The following is a 14,047-nucleotide window of genomic DNA, read 5'->3' on the forward strand; positions in this document are numbered from 1 at the left end:
GGATTTTCGGTGGAGGGTCGGAGGGCTCTCGGACTGAATGTAGAACATCTTGAACTGTTTTCGGGAGATGGGCGGAGGTCTTGCGGGTTTGGAGCGACATGGGGGTGAGTCATTAATGACAATATTTGGGTGAACTATCCCTTTAAATAATGAGGAATAATTTTTTTTTTATTCTATTGTATTCTATATTCTATATATGTTTTTATTTGGTGTCACCTCAGCTCGTGTTGCCCTGCGGGATAGTTAAATGTCCAATGAACGCACATTTAAAAATTTAACCAGAAGTAGTAGTAAGTCATGCAGGTACTTTCGCCTGCTGTTATCCAAATACTATAAAATCAGACTTCCTACTCACCTCTTCTTACCTCTTTAGTATGAAAGTAGGCGATTTCGGATGGAACGCTTGTATTGTTCCAATCCCATAATATTTTCTTTAGTAAAACAACAACTGTATGCTCATGCACCAGCGCCCCCTCCTGTCAGGGGTGTCACATCCATTAAACTCTCTTTCCCCTTAAGCCCAGGATACATTGCATGATTTTTGACAGTGCGCGACATGGATCGTTTAAACTTTGGTACGACAAGCATGTAGATTGTATGATCATGACACCTATTAAATTGAAGGCTTTGACGCCTGCGACATACCTTAACGCAGGTTCATCAGCATGCAGTAGTGGTAAACAAAAACCAGTATGCAGGTCGTAACAGCAAACACACTGTGCGTTGATCATGCTGAATTTCTGACCTTGTCAGAAAACTATTGTAGGCTATCTTTGAACGCAAGACCTGGAAAACGGCCGTCTTTACACCTCTCTCACTGTACAACATAGGACCACCGATCAAAGAAATCAACACGATTGTTTCACAATAGTAATCTTTCGTCTGGGACAGCCAAAAATCGTGCAGTGTATCCCGGGCTTTAGAAGCACATACTTACAAAAATAAAGAACATTAATAAAATTATGTAAGGAGTAATTGACGACAGGCCATTGAATTATAAGAAAATAATGCACACCAAGGTGGTTACATCGCAGGTGTGCATTATTTTCAAATAATTCAAAGGACCGGAGTCAATTATTCCTCTTATACCACGGTTACCACAAACATTGCTCTGGTGCCTATATTAAGACATTTGACAAGTTAGGTGTGCGGTTTACTGGAAAATAATCAACACCCATAGAACATTTCTCAGCCAATCAGAATACAGCATTCAACAGACCCGTGGTATAAAACAAAATGAATTTTAAATGTACAAATTTATAAGAGTTTCATAAATAGTAAGTATGGCCCCTACAAAGAGATAGTATGTTGTTTTGAGTCCTCTTAAGTATTCTTGATTCAATAGCTTTGTGCATTTTTAGTTATTTACTGAAACAATTTCCTGAATCATAGCTTAGTTTCTGAGTGAATTGTTCTTTTAAAAATGTCTAATTAAGTTATTTCAACAAACTATTTCCTCAGGGCCATCCCTTCATGGAGAATCGGCCCCTGCTATGGATAATCGGTTTATCAGGGCTTGCCATAGTTGGGCTGTTGTCGGGGTCATCACCTGAATTCAATGAGCAATTTGCCTTAGTGGACATTCCAACTGAGGTATTATATTCAGTACACTATCCAACAATTTTGACACCAGTATGTTAGGAAATACTACAACATTGTGAAATGGTTCTCATTGGAGAGCAAAGAACATGTATAAATGCATAATTTAAAAATTTGTCTGAAATGGACCCATATGCCCTCATTCACTATTCCCTACATTAGTTCACTAAATACTCACAAGCCCTGCAGGCACTATCTTGGGAGATTAGGCATGTGCCTCATGGTACGTTCACATGGGACATTTGCATTAATCCAGCTTTTCAAATACTGTTTAAATTAGTTAATATGCTAAATAAATGCCGCTAATCACCAGTGTACAAAAATGGTGTTTTACACTTAATTTGTTGTATTTTTATATTCTTTCTCTTTTCCTTTACAGTTTAAGTTAATAATAGCCAAGGTCTTGGTTTTGGATTTTGTTGCCGCCCTGCTGGTGGACAGAGTTCTGCAGTTCCTGCTAGGTAAAGGAACCCTGAGGTTGCCTAAGTGAACTTTTATGGCTGACAGTCACCGAAGCAGCTTCTGCCCCTAGTGACCAGTCTGTGAACAGGATTTACAGGACTACAGTACTTGAACGGTGGCATTTCTGCGATATCCAAAAAGAGGAGCGTGAAACTCATTACTATAACACACCTCAGTGTTTCCATTTCTCTCTTGTCTCTGTCTTTGCTCTGACTTTAATCTTTTATCTACATTTTCTTTCTTCTGACATCTTCCTACTCACATCCCCTCCGATCTAAAGGCCAAGAAAACTACAGTATTGTGTTGAAGGAGAGAGTGTGTTTTTAGTGCGGTTGAAGCACGCAGCTGTGGCAGGGGCATTCTGAAGACAAACTTTAAAGTGTTTGTTTTTTCATTTTGTAAAAAGACAGATCTGTGAAAAAACTTATAAATGACCAAAAAATGCTGTTGGTGTGTTTTTATTTAGCTGCATAGCTTTTTATGGTGTCAATAAGTGTTTTTTACACATTGTATTACCATAGTTTTCTATTATATACTTCAGTATGTCTACACTGTATCACACTACCACAGTATTACCATCTCATAACATCAATGAACCATAGTACCGCTACAGACATTTGTTCACCTTTTAATGGCTCTTGTTAGTGATAAGCTTAGATTTTATGGGAAACAAAATACATAATTTGACAGTGGTCACTTGGAGCCTTAAAAATCATAGGGTGTATTCACACCTACCTTGTTTGGTTCGATTAAATCGAACTCAAGTTCGTTTCCCCCCTTGGTGCGGACCTTTTGGGCAGGTGTGAATACAGCAATCGAACTCTGGTGCGGACCAAACAACCGCACCGAGACCCAGCTGAAGAGGTGGTCTCGGTCCGGTTCCAAACGAACTCTGGTACGGTTCGTTTAAGGTGTGAACATGTACCGACCTCGATTCGCACCAAATGTATTATATTATTGTTATTCTGCTAGTGGGAGACGCGCTATCAAGCAGTTTATGTCGTGCATATACTGTACGGCAATGATTTTGAATACCTTTATTGTAATAATAAACGTTTTATTTATTTGCTTAACTTAGGTGAGTTTGTGCATGTTTTATATTGTTGTAGTTTTATATTCATTAAGAAATGCAAGCTAATCATTTGTTTCGAAAAATCTAAGGATCTTAAGATTTATTTATGTTATAAGGCGGGTACAATGGTTTCCGTCTATTCATTCCTATTGTTTAATATAAGCGAGTAATTTAACTAATATAATGTTGTTCTGTTTTAATAAAAATAATAATAAACACATACTAAGCATTATGGAAAATTATGAGACGCGCTATCAAGGTACAGTGTTTTCCGTCTATTCCTATATTTAATATAAGCGAGTAATTTAACTAATTTAATGTTGTTCTGTTTTAATAAAAATAATAATAAACACATACTAAGCATTATGGAAAATTATGAGACGCGCTATCAAGCAGTTTATTTCGTGCATATACTGTAAGGCAATGATTTTGAATACCTTTATTGTAATAGCAGAATATTATGCATACAAACAGCGCATCTAAATCCGCGTAATTTAACTTTTTTCCGCAATCGCGGAACAAAACGCAAAATCAAAAGAAATGTCTTGCCAACCTGCATTATTTATTTCATGGCAAAATAATATCAGTAATTTAAAATGTCTTATTATATTTTTTATAAAATTATCTAATATTCTTAGATACACAGTTAGACAACTTGGTAAACATTTCTGGCTTTATTTTACTTCAATCTTTCTCCAGCACCCTGCACCCCATCACCAGCAACACCGCGCCCCACAAATAACAGTTAATCAAAATCTCCTGTGCACATTACTACATTTTTTTTACGTTTTTAATTGTTATCTAGTATAATTAATTATTTTCATGAGGATACATACGTGAAAGGTCTTTGTGTGTCTGCGTGTCGCATCTGCTGTCTCACATAAATTACAAAAACTTGGTGAAGCAATGTCATAATGCATTTCAATTTACTGTTTTAGTCCTTATATTAAGTTGTTGAAAATTTGGGACACAAAAGAAAGGCATCTGTCCACTACCATCTCATCTCAGCGTTAGCAAACTTGTGCATGCTGTCAGCGCGTGAAGACCGATCTTTTTCCTTTAAGGCTTTGAACTTGAATGGTCCGGTCACATACACGCATAATAATAAAACAAAAAATAAACACACATTATAGGGAAAATGTAGCTTTGGACTTGTGGCTATTGTGCATTACTGTAGGTAAGTAATTTTCAAACTTTTCAAGAAACAACCATAAAAAACAAGATTACGCAACGCACCTCTCTCAGTGTTGGCGATAAGGATTGATTCATATATTCTCATTATTATCAAGCATTTATAAAATATTTATGCGCCCTACGTGGTTAATTATTTTAATAACATTTAATAACAATCATCTTGGCAAACCACTGTATGACAGTTGTCTAGGTTAAATAAAAAACAAACAGTGTATCTGTATCTTGAGATTGTATTTATTTTTCATATGTTCATTTTGTTTCTCTGTTCTTAATATATCACTGACTGTTTACTTATTATTTAATTACTTGAGAACTTCTCATTTAATATTTTACACGCATTGGTATCGTAATTGGAGAGAAAAAAATATCTATTTTTGCGCAAATTTCTAAAAATTACTGCCACGCAATTACTGCATCGCAAAAATCACAAAAATAAATCGCGAAATCCTGGAGGGACTGAAATAATTGTGTTTGAACAATCTGAATAGCTATATTTGTATGAATAATGAAAGCCGCGTATACAGCGCATCTCTCTATCTGTACGGCGCAAAAGCCTGATAACTTTATACCTGATACATCATCTGCACAGCGCAACTGTCAGAACATGCTGTCTATGCTGTCTTTGCAAAATATATATAACAATATAATATCGTTTATATGAAATTAAATTGTGTGCTTCTCAATATAGTGTCGGAATTTTGGTTTACCTGCTGATAACACCAAATCAGTAACAGAACAAGTATTGCATTATGAATTATCTCTATTATTTTGCTCTTCCTGCTTTCCCCCACGTGATAATTTCTGTCCAATGAATGAATGACCTTAATACACATGTGGTTTTGTTTACATATTTTGGTTCACTTGAAAAAAGGGCAGTGTGAATGCGAACCGCACCAAAAAATAAAAAAATAAAAAACATTTGGTCCGGACCAAAGCAAGTGAACTAGCGGACTTTCCTGGTGTGAATACACCCATACATTGTGATGCAAATAATATCAATATGATATACTACACTACAACATACACTGTAACACACTGTGAACGGTGTCACAAAAAACTAGCAGTGCTACATCATTAACCTGATTATTAGGATTAGTAATATTACTGCATTGGAAATTATTGCAGATGTAGGAGTGTAATACAAATACAATAGACTCATTGGTTATGATATCCTCACTACTTGTTCTGAGTTATAAACTCATTCATCGAAAGTGGCATGATCAAAATAATAGCAGTGTAAAGTTAAATTTGAATATTAGTTAATTCTGTGAAAAAACAGCTCATTTTTGTCCTTTATTAAGAAGGAGGGGGAAGCAAATGTTTGCCTATTGTTATAAAGTATATATGCTGCTCAGTAAAATGAAATGTTCCCTCATTGCTCAGAGGAACAACTTAATTTGATTATAAAGTTGATTTGAGAGGGGAAAATGTATTTGTATTTATTTATTTAATAGGGACCATGCATATTCATGAACAATGTTGTAAAGACAGACAACATGTAAATATGCCAGAATTAGTAAAGAAATACTACTTTTCATCTGTAGTCCCTAGGCCGGTAACAAACACTAACCAGAACATAACCAACAACATACCACATTAATTCACTATGACAACTACAAGGAGTAAGAATATCCATGAAAAATACAAGACACATTTAAATAGACAGAATAAAAATACAACAACAAAGAAGACATTTTAGTATCAGTAAAACAAGTGCAGTATATCAATATAACAGTTAATAATGTGTACACCTCTGGTTCTCCAAGAGCCACAATTTCAATTGTGTTTTAAAATTGTTAAAAGTTGGACACTCTCTTATCGGTAGAGGCAGACTATTCCACAATTTGCCACCTATTATTGACAACACATTTTGACCAAGGGTAGTACGTCTAAATGGTATCACACAGTCCCTTTTAACAGAGGCCCGTGTGCTACCTCCACTTGCAAGCCTTTTGTAAAAGGCATGCAGTGGAGGCGGCGCAAGATTATTTAGCACCTTATAGACCAGACAGATGTACTTAAAACGTTTAAAATTCTCAAAACTTAGAAAATTATGTCTCTCTAAAATATTACAGTGGTGAAATAACATTGTCTTCTTATCAAAGATTTTTATGGCTTTCTTATAAAGAGATTCAATAGTTTTTAGATTAGATATACTAGTTAAAGACCAGTTTATAAAACAATACTCAATATGTGAAAAAATCATAGTATATAGGAACAACTTGGCAGCTTTGATGTTAAGAAATGGCCTAATTTGTTTAAAATTCTGCAGACTAAATTTAACTTTATTTGCTACATTTTTTACATGTCGTCTGAATGTCAAGTTGGAGTCATATGTAACACCTAAATACTTGAGTTCATTAACAAGATTAAGCTCCTGTCCTCTAAAAAACACATTAGAATTTGACACCTTTGTGCTTTGTTTGGTAAATGCCATACAGACTGTTTTTTTAGTATTTAAATAGAGACATGATTTAGTGAGCCAGTCATCAATGTGCGCCATTGCTGATGTAAGAGTAGAGGCTATCTGTAAGTAGTTTTTATCATGAGTAAAAATCACAGCATCGTCTGCATACATTTGGACATCAACATTTTTGCATGCCTCAGGCAGGTCATTTATGTAAAGTGTGAATAAAATCGGACCAAGTATGGAGCCTTGGGGGACCCCAACTGGACAAGCACTAAATGGAGACTTTGTGTCATTTATACAAACACATTGCTTTCTACAGGTCAAGTATGATTTTATCCACTGTAGAGCTTGCTCTGAGAAATTAAAATATGTCAATTTAGACAAGAGTATTTCGTGGTTTACTGTATCAAAAGCTCGCTTTAGGTCAAGGAAGACAGCACCAACATAAGAACTCCTATCTAAATAGCCTTTAACCTTTTCTAAAAACAAACAGTTAGCTGTTTCCGTTGAATGATGAGCCCTAAAACCAAATTGCATGGGGTGGAATGAATTATTAATTTTATTGAGATGTTGGATCATTAGTGTAGCCACCCATTTTTCAAGGATTTTAGAAACAACAGGTAGAATACTGATTGGCCGATAGTTGTTCATATCAGATCTATCTCCTGATTTAAAAATAGGTGTGACCAGGGCCATCTTCCAAGCTGAAGGCACTATGGATTGACTTAAAGATTGATTAATCAAGTGTGTAATAGGCTGTAAAAGGACCTCTTTGTGCATTTTTAAAAAATTTGTATCAAGACCATGGGTATCCATCGACTTTGAATTATTTAAGCTATTGATAATGCTTGATACCTCTAACTCTGTTATTTGTTGTAAATGAAAAATTGGCTGGGCACAATCAATGGAGCGAATAGAGTAGCTAGGTGGATTAAAAAACTTAGTTATTTCATAGACAGAGTCTAAGAAAAATTTGTTTAGTTCAGCTGCTATGATATTTGAATCTATAACTAATTCAGTGTTAATTTTCAACTCTAAAACTTTATTGTTATAATTCTGTTTTCTGCCAAAACAGAAAAGCTTGTTTTAAAGCTTGTTGATGGTTTGCCATATCTTCTTTCCATTTCCTCTAGCCTCTTTAATAGTATCAATGAAAAAATTGGCTTTAGCTTGTCTCAGTGTTTTTATTACTTTATTTCTTAATGAGGTGAACTTTTGTCTGTCTGTTGTAAGTCCTGATTTTAATGATTTTTTCAATAATAAATCTCTTTCCTTCATAAGTTTCCTACATTCTGAATTAAACCATGGCAATGTGTCCCTACGTTTCTTATGGCTCCGTTTTCTTAAATAAGGCCTCATAACTGTATTAATTTTTGTCGTAAATTGGTCACAGTTACTCTCTAAATCTCCTTTAGAGAGAACCCTGCTCCATTCAATCTCGCCTAATGCTACTCCAAGATTTTCCTGTTGACCAGTAGGAACTGATTCATGATTGCATATTGATTTAAATAATAATATAATAAAGAAATGATTTAAAATGGCAACAAAAACAAGCCATATGGAAGAAAACAAGCAACTACTGTTAAAACAGATCGATTAATAGTCAGGATGGCAAAGTTTTTCACTTTTAGAAAGATCAGAGATGATCTGTAAGTAACAGAAGACATCGGATTGAAGCTAAGCTGTTTGCAAAAAGCCCCAGTAAAGCACCATTGTTAAAAAAAGACAAGCAGAAACACATCAACTGGCCCAAAGAAAAACGGTGTAACATTTTGTGCCCTGAAGAGTAAAATTGTTCTTTTGGGGTCTAGTGGTTATCAACAGAACCTCAGGCGATTCCCAGGTACTGAATTCAACCCACAGTACACTGTAAAAAGTTAAGCATGAATGGGCAAAAATCATGGTGTGGGGATGTTTTTCATACTACATGTTGGGCCTATCGGGAACATGGATCAGTTTGAATACTTGAAGAGATGTTGCCCTTTGCAGAAGAGGAAATGCTTCTAAAACGGGTGTTTCAACAAGACAACAACCCCAAACACACAAGCTTTTTTTCTTGAAAATCATTTTTTGCAGTGCAAGAGGGGAACATTTTGGTTCCAGACAAGAAGGATTCAGGTTATGGAGTGGCCAGCTGATCTCTACCCCACTGATAACTTGTTGGGTGACATTAAAAATGCAATTTCTGAAGCAAAACCTAAAAATTGATAGGAACTGTGGGCTGTTGGTTTTTAACCGCAGAAGTTGGTTGAATCGATTTGACAGCATTTATCAACAACAATGCAACTAAATATTAGTAATTCCGTTGTTTAAAGTGAAGTTAAATCTTTAAAAAATCTTCAGTTTTAAGTGTCTACAGAGAAAAATGTTGACACTGATATTTTTTCAACATGCAGACATTTTGTTAATACTTTGATTTGGATTTAAATGTGTAATGTTTTCAATACACTTGAAATAAGGAAATAAACTCTATTTATAACATTTTTGCACTTTATTCACTTTTATTAGTATACTGCTTTTTTTAAACACCACTGCATAACATAACACTTGTTGATGCTAAAGTCTTGCTTTTCAAAGCATCTGGGTGAAGCAAAGCACAACAAAACCCATTATCACAGAAGATGGACAAACTAAAGCCTACAGTTTATAAGATACAAATGTTAGATTTGTAACAAACATTTATATTGTACCTATTTTGGTTGTAATTGCTTTGTAAATATAATACAAAAATAAAATATTTTTAAAAAGTATTAGTGTGCATTACGTCACAATTACGTCACGCGGCGCTCGACGATGTAATGTTTGAGTTGGTTTCTAAGGGCAACGGTGAGAGTTGAAGAAAGAAACTCAGCGTTCAAGTGACAGGTAAATCCAAACTTTTATCGTTTTTTTAACTAAACATAACATAGACGGTGTTTAAAATGGAGTAAACATCACTGCTGTCGTGCTTTGATTTTTTTTATCGTGAGTTATGTTTACCTCACGTGATCTGCTAACTGTCAAGCGGTTGGTCGCCTTTTCATCACTTATGCAGTTGTCATGTCGCATTTCTCCACTTGTTAATGATGGCCTTGGCCAAATGTTTACAGTATGAATCGTGAATTTAGAAATTTATTGAAGATAATTTACATGTTTAAGTGCTAATCTTTATTCGGAGCAGATCGGAATGAGACACTTGCTCTATATTATATGTTGTGTGAATTTAAGGATGCACACACAGTTAGTTTTCACCTTTTATTAATGTTTTAAATCTGGATTTTGTTGGCTGCGTTGTCACAATGTTGGTTGAATAAGATCTCGCACGCTTTATCTCAGTTGGCTTTTTATATGTTAAAAAACCTTGCGTCACTTTGTGATAGATGGGTTCATGGTTTGTCCTGCTGGGTGGTGAAACTGGCCATTGTTCTTAATAACCCTCTGTATATAGTTCTTATTTTTTGTTGATTTATTTTGTATTTTCCTTAATTTATTTACAATTATTGTCTGTTTGAATATATTGACATTTTTTGCTTTTATTGTTAATTTGTATGTGAATTGTCATTAAACAAAGCATTAAAAAAGAGGACTTTTAAAAATCAAGGTTTGTTTTTAATTTAACGTTAGTCCTGCCCTGAAAAAGTTATTTCACATAAGACATGTTTACATAAAGTTTGCAACAAAGAATAATAACAGAATTTCTAATAAAAAATAGCCCAGTTCTAATGTTTATCTAATCCTAAAACTGTACCATCTTACCTGGACAATCAATTACAGTTTTTGTGTTTTTTGAAAGTTGTTCAAACGTTTCTTGTTTGTCCTCATCCATTAAATATTCCAGGTCCTGCAGAATCTGCTGCATATTTGACCTCTGTCTAGCAATAACTCTATGATGTTGAGATTCATCTTTTCACATTGAGGACAATCAGGAGACTCATACACAACTATAAAAAAAATTTATTCCAACAAAGATAATTAAGTAAATTAAACAAAGATTTTTTGTTGAAAGGGGGTTGATTTATTAGTGTGTGTTTACTGAATGAAATAAGGATAATCATCCAGCTAACAAATATTATTTTGTTGACTAGACTTAGATATGTAAGTGTTTTTCCAACTCGTTTGGTTCCTGTTTGTTGAGTGTACTCAATAATGCGCTTGCGATAAGTTGCCTTAAAAAATTTAAGTTACTCAACTTTTTCTTAACTTTTTCTTACAGTAAATAGATACAAACATTCAGTGATGGTCAGGTGGGAGTAAATTACAATTTACCCTGTCCATACACCTGACTTTAAAATGTATGGTATTGACTTCCTGTTCGTCACTGAATGTTTGCATATTTTGTAATAGTTGTGTATGAGTCTCTTGATTGTCCTCAATGTGAAAAGATGAATCTCAACACCATACAGTCACTGGTGAACAGGGTTAAAATATGCAGAATTTGCTGAAAAGCAAAGACAACTATCGCAAAACATAACAATTGATTGTCCAGGTAACATTGTGCAGTATTAAGAATCAGTAAACTTTTTAATTGGGTTATTAATAGAAATTCTGTTCTTATTCTGTGTTGTAAACGTTGTGTGAACATTTTGCATGTGAAATAACTTATTTTTTAAAATTTCTTTTTGTATTCTAAAATTCTAAGCATTTAAGCATTATTTATACACATACATTTACATGTATAAATAATGGTGCATGTGATATAATTTATAGTCAGGTAAGGAGCAATGAGGAGCGAGAAAAACTTGCCTCACACCTTTTGCTTGTAACACTCAATAAGTAAGAGTCATGGGCACATCATTTATTCATTTTTGTTTCATTTGCAAATGAAATTGAAGTGATTTTTGATTAAAAAAAAAAGCTTTAGATTTAGGTCCAGACTGAACTGAACTATTCCAGCACTTATCATACTAGAAAATTCTATCAATGTTTATTTGCAGCCTTGTAACTGAGACCTGCTGCAGTATTTTGTATCACCATAACGCTTCACGGTAGACTTTATTTTTTGTCCTACAGAAACTGCCTGTCATTTTTCTGGGTTAATCAGGATCACTTACTTAATCAAATGGATGAATGAATGACAGCTGTTAATTATCGTGAAGTTTTCTAGCTAAAAATTGCACATGAATGCCTTCTGATGTCCTTTTTACCTTTTCAGAGCCTGCTCACGTCATGCCTGCAAATCCAGAGCTTGCTCACATCATGCCTGCAAATCCAGAGCCTGCGCACGTCATGCCTGCAAATCCAGAGCCTACTCACGTCGTGCCTGCAAATCCAGAGCCTGCTCACGTCATGCCTGCAAATCCAGAGCCTGCGCACGTCATGCCTGCAAACCAGAGCCTGCTCACGTCACGCCTGCCAGGCCAGAGCCAGCTCAGTGCCGGCCAATCCAGACCCTGTTCAGTGCCTGCCAAGACACAGCCTGCTCAGTGCCTGCCAAGACAGAGCCTGCTCTGTGCCCACCATGTCAGAGCCTGCTCTGTGCCTGCCAAGCCTGAGCCTGCTCAGTGCCTGACAAGCTAAAACCTGCTCTGTGCCTGCCATGCCAGAACCTGCTCAGTGCCTGCCAAGCCAGAGCCTGCTCAGTCCCTGCCATGCTGCCAGAGCCAGGGCCTGCTCAGTGCCTGCTAAGCCAGAGTCTGCTCAGTGCTTACCAAGCCAGTACCATCTCAGTGCCTACCAAGCCAGAGCCTTCCCAATGCCTGCCAAGCCAGAGCCTGCTCAGTGCCTGCCAAGCCAGAGCCTGCTCAGTGCATGCCAAGCCAGAGCCTGCTCAATGTCTGCAAAGCCTGGGCCTGTGCCTGCCAGAGCCTGTCCAGTGGCTGCTTTGCCAAGGCAGAGCCTGCTCACGTCATGCCTGCAAACCAGAGCCTGCTCACCTCATGCCTGCCAACCCAGAGCCTGCTCACGTTGTGCCTGCAATTCCAGAGCCTTCTCAGGTCATGCCTCCAAATCCAGAGCCTGCTCACGTCGTGCCTGCAAATCCAGAGCCTGCTCACGTCATGCCTGCAAATCCAGAGCCTGCTCACATCATGCCTGCAAATCCAGAGCCGGCTCACGTCGTCCCTGCAAATCCAGAGCCTGCTCAGGTCATGCCTGCAAATCCAGAGCCTGCTCACGTTGTGCCTGCAAATCCAGAGCCTGCTCAGGTCATGCCTGCAAATCCAGAGCCTGCTCACGTCACGCCTGCACAGCCAGAGCCTCCTCACCTCATGCCTGCCAAGCCAGAGCCTACTTGTGTCGTGCCTGCCAGGCCAGAGCCAGCTCGGTGATGGCCAATCCAGACCCTGTTCAGTGCCTGCCAAGCCACAGCCTGCTCAGTGCCTGCCAAGACAGAGCCTGCTCTGTGCCCACCATGTCAGAGCCTGCTCTGTGCCTGCCAAGCCTGAGCCTGCTCAGTGCCTGACAAGCTAAAACCTGCTCTGTGCCTGCCATGCCAGAACCTGCTCAGTGCCTGCCAAGCCAGAGCCTGCTCAGTCCCTGCCATGCTGCCAGAGCCAGGGCCTGCTCAGTGCCTGCTAAGCCAGAGTCTGCTCAGTGCTTACCAAGCCAGTACCATCTCAGTGCCTACCAAGCCAGAGCCTTCCCAATGCCTGCCAAGCCAGAGCCTGCTCAGTGCCTGCCGAGCCAGAGCCTGCTCAGTGCATGCCAAGCCAGAGCCTGCTTAATGTCTGCAAAGCCTGGGCCTGTGCCTGCCAGAGCCTGTCCAGTGGCTGCTTTGCCAAGCCAGAGCCTGCTCACGTTATGCCTGCAAACCAGAGCCTGCTCACCTCATGCCTGCCAAGCCAGAGCAGGCATGAAGGTAAAAAAAGGTGCGAGGTAAGTGAAGGTAAAAAAAGGTGCGAGGTAAGTGAAGGTAAAAAAGGTGCGAGGTAAGTGAAGGTAAAAAAAAGTGCGAGGTAAGTGAAGGTAAAAAAGGTGCGAGGTAAGTGAAGGTAAAAAAAGAAGCAAGGTAAGTGAAGGTAAAAAAGGTGCGAGGTAAGTGAAGGTAAAAAAGGTGCGAGGTAAGTGAAGGTAAAAAAGGTGCGAGGTAAGTGAAGGTAAAAAAGGTGCGAGGTAAGTGAAGGTAAAAAAGGTGCGAGGTAAGTGAAGGTAAAAAAGGTGCGAGGTAAGTGAAGGTAAAAATGGTGCGAGGTAAGTGAAGGTAAAAAAAGGTGCGAGGTAAGTGAAGGTAAAATGGTGCGAGGTAAGTGAAGGTAAAAAAAGGTGCGAGGTAAGTGAAGGTAAAAAAAGGTGCGAGGTAAAAGAAGGTAAAAAAGGTGCGAGGTAAGTGAAGGTAAAAAAAGGTGCGAGGTAAGTGAAGGTAAAAAAGGTGCGAGGTAAGTGAAGGTAACAAA

General features: G+C 37.7%; 1 long non-coding RNA gene across 1 annotated transcript; it reads left to right on the forward strand.

Annotated features, from left to right (window-relative positions):
- Positions 1–2,506, forward strand: LOC141351006 (uncharacterized). The gene is made up of 2 exons (XR_012359151.1): positions 1–1,593; positions 1,979–2,506. It is a non-coding gene; the product is annotated as an uncharacterized lncRNA (long non-coding RNA).
- Positions 2,507–14,047: the final 11,541 nt, after the last annotated feature.

Source organism: Misgurnus anguillicaudatus, chromosome 19, assembly GCF_027580225.2.
Source record: "Misgurnus anguillicaudatus chromosome 19, ASM2758022v2, whole genome shotgun sequence".
Classification (NCBI taxonomy): Eukaryota; Metazoa; Chordata; class Actinopteri; order Cypriniformes; family Cobitidae; genus Misgurnus; species Misgurnus anguillicaudatus.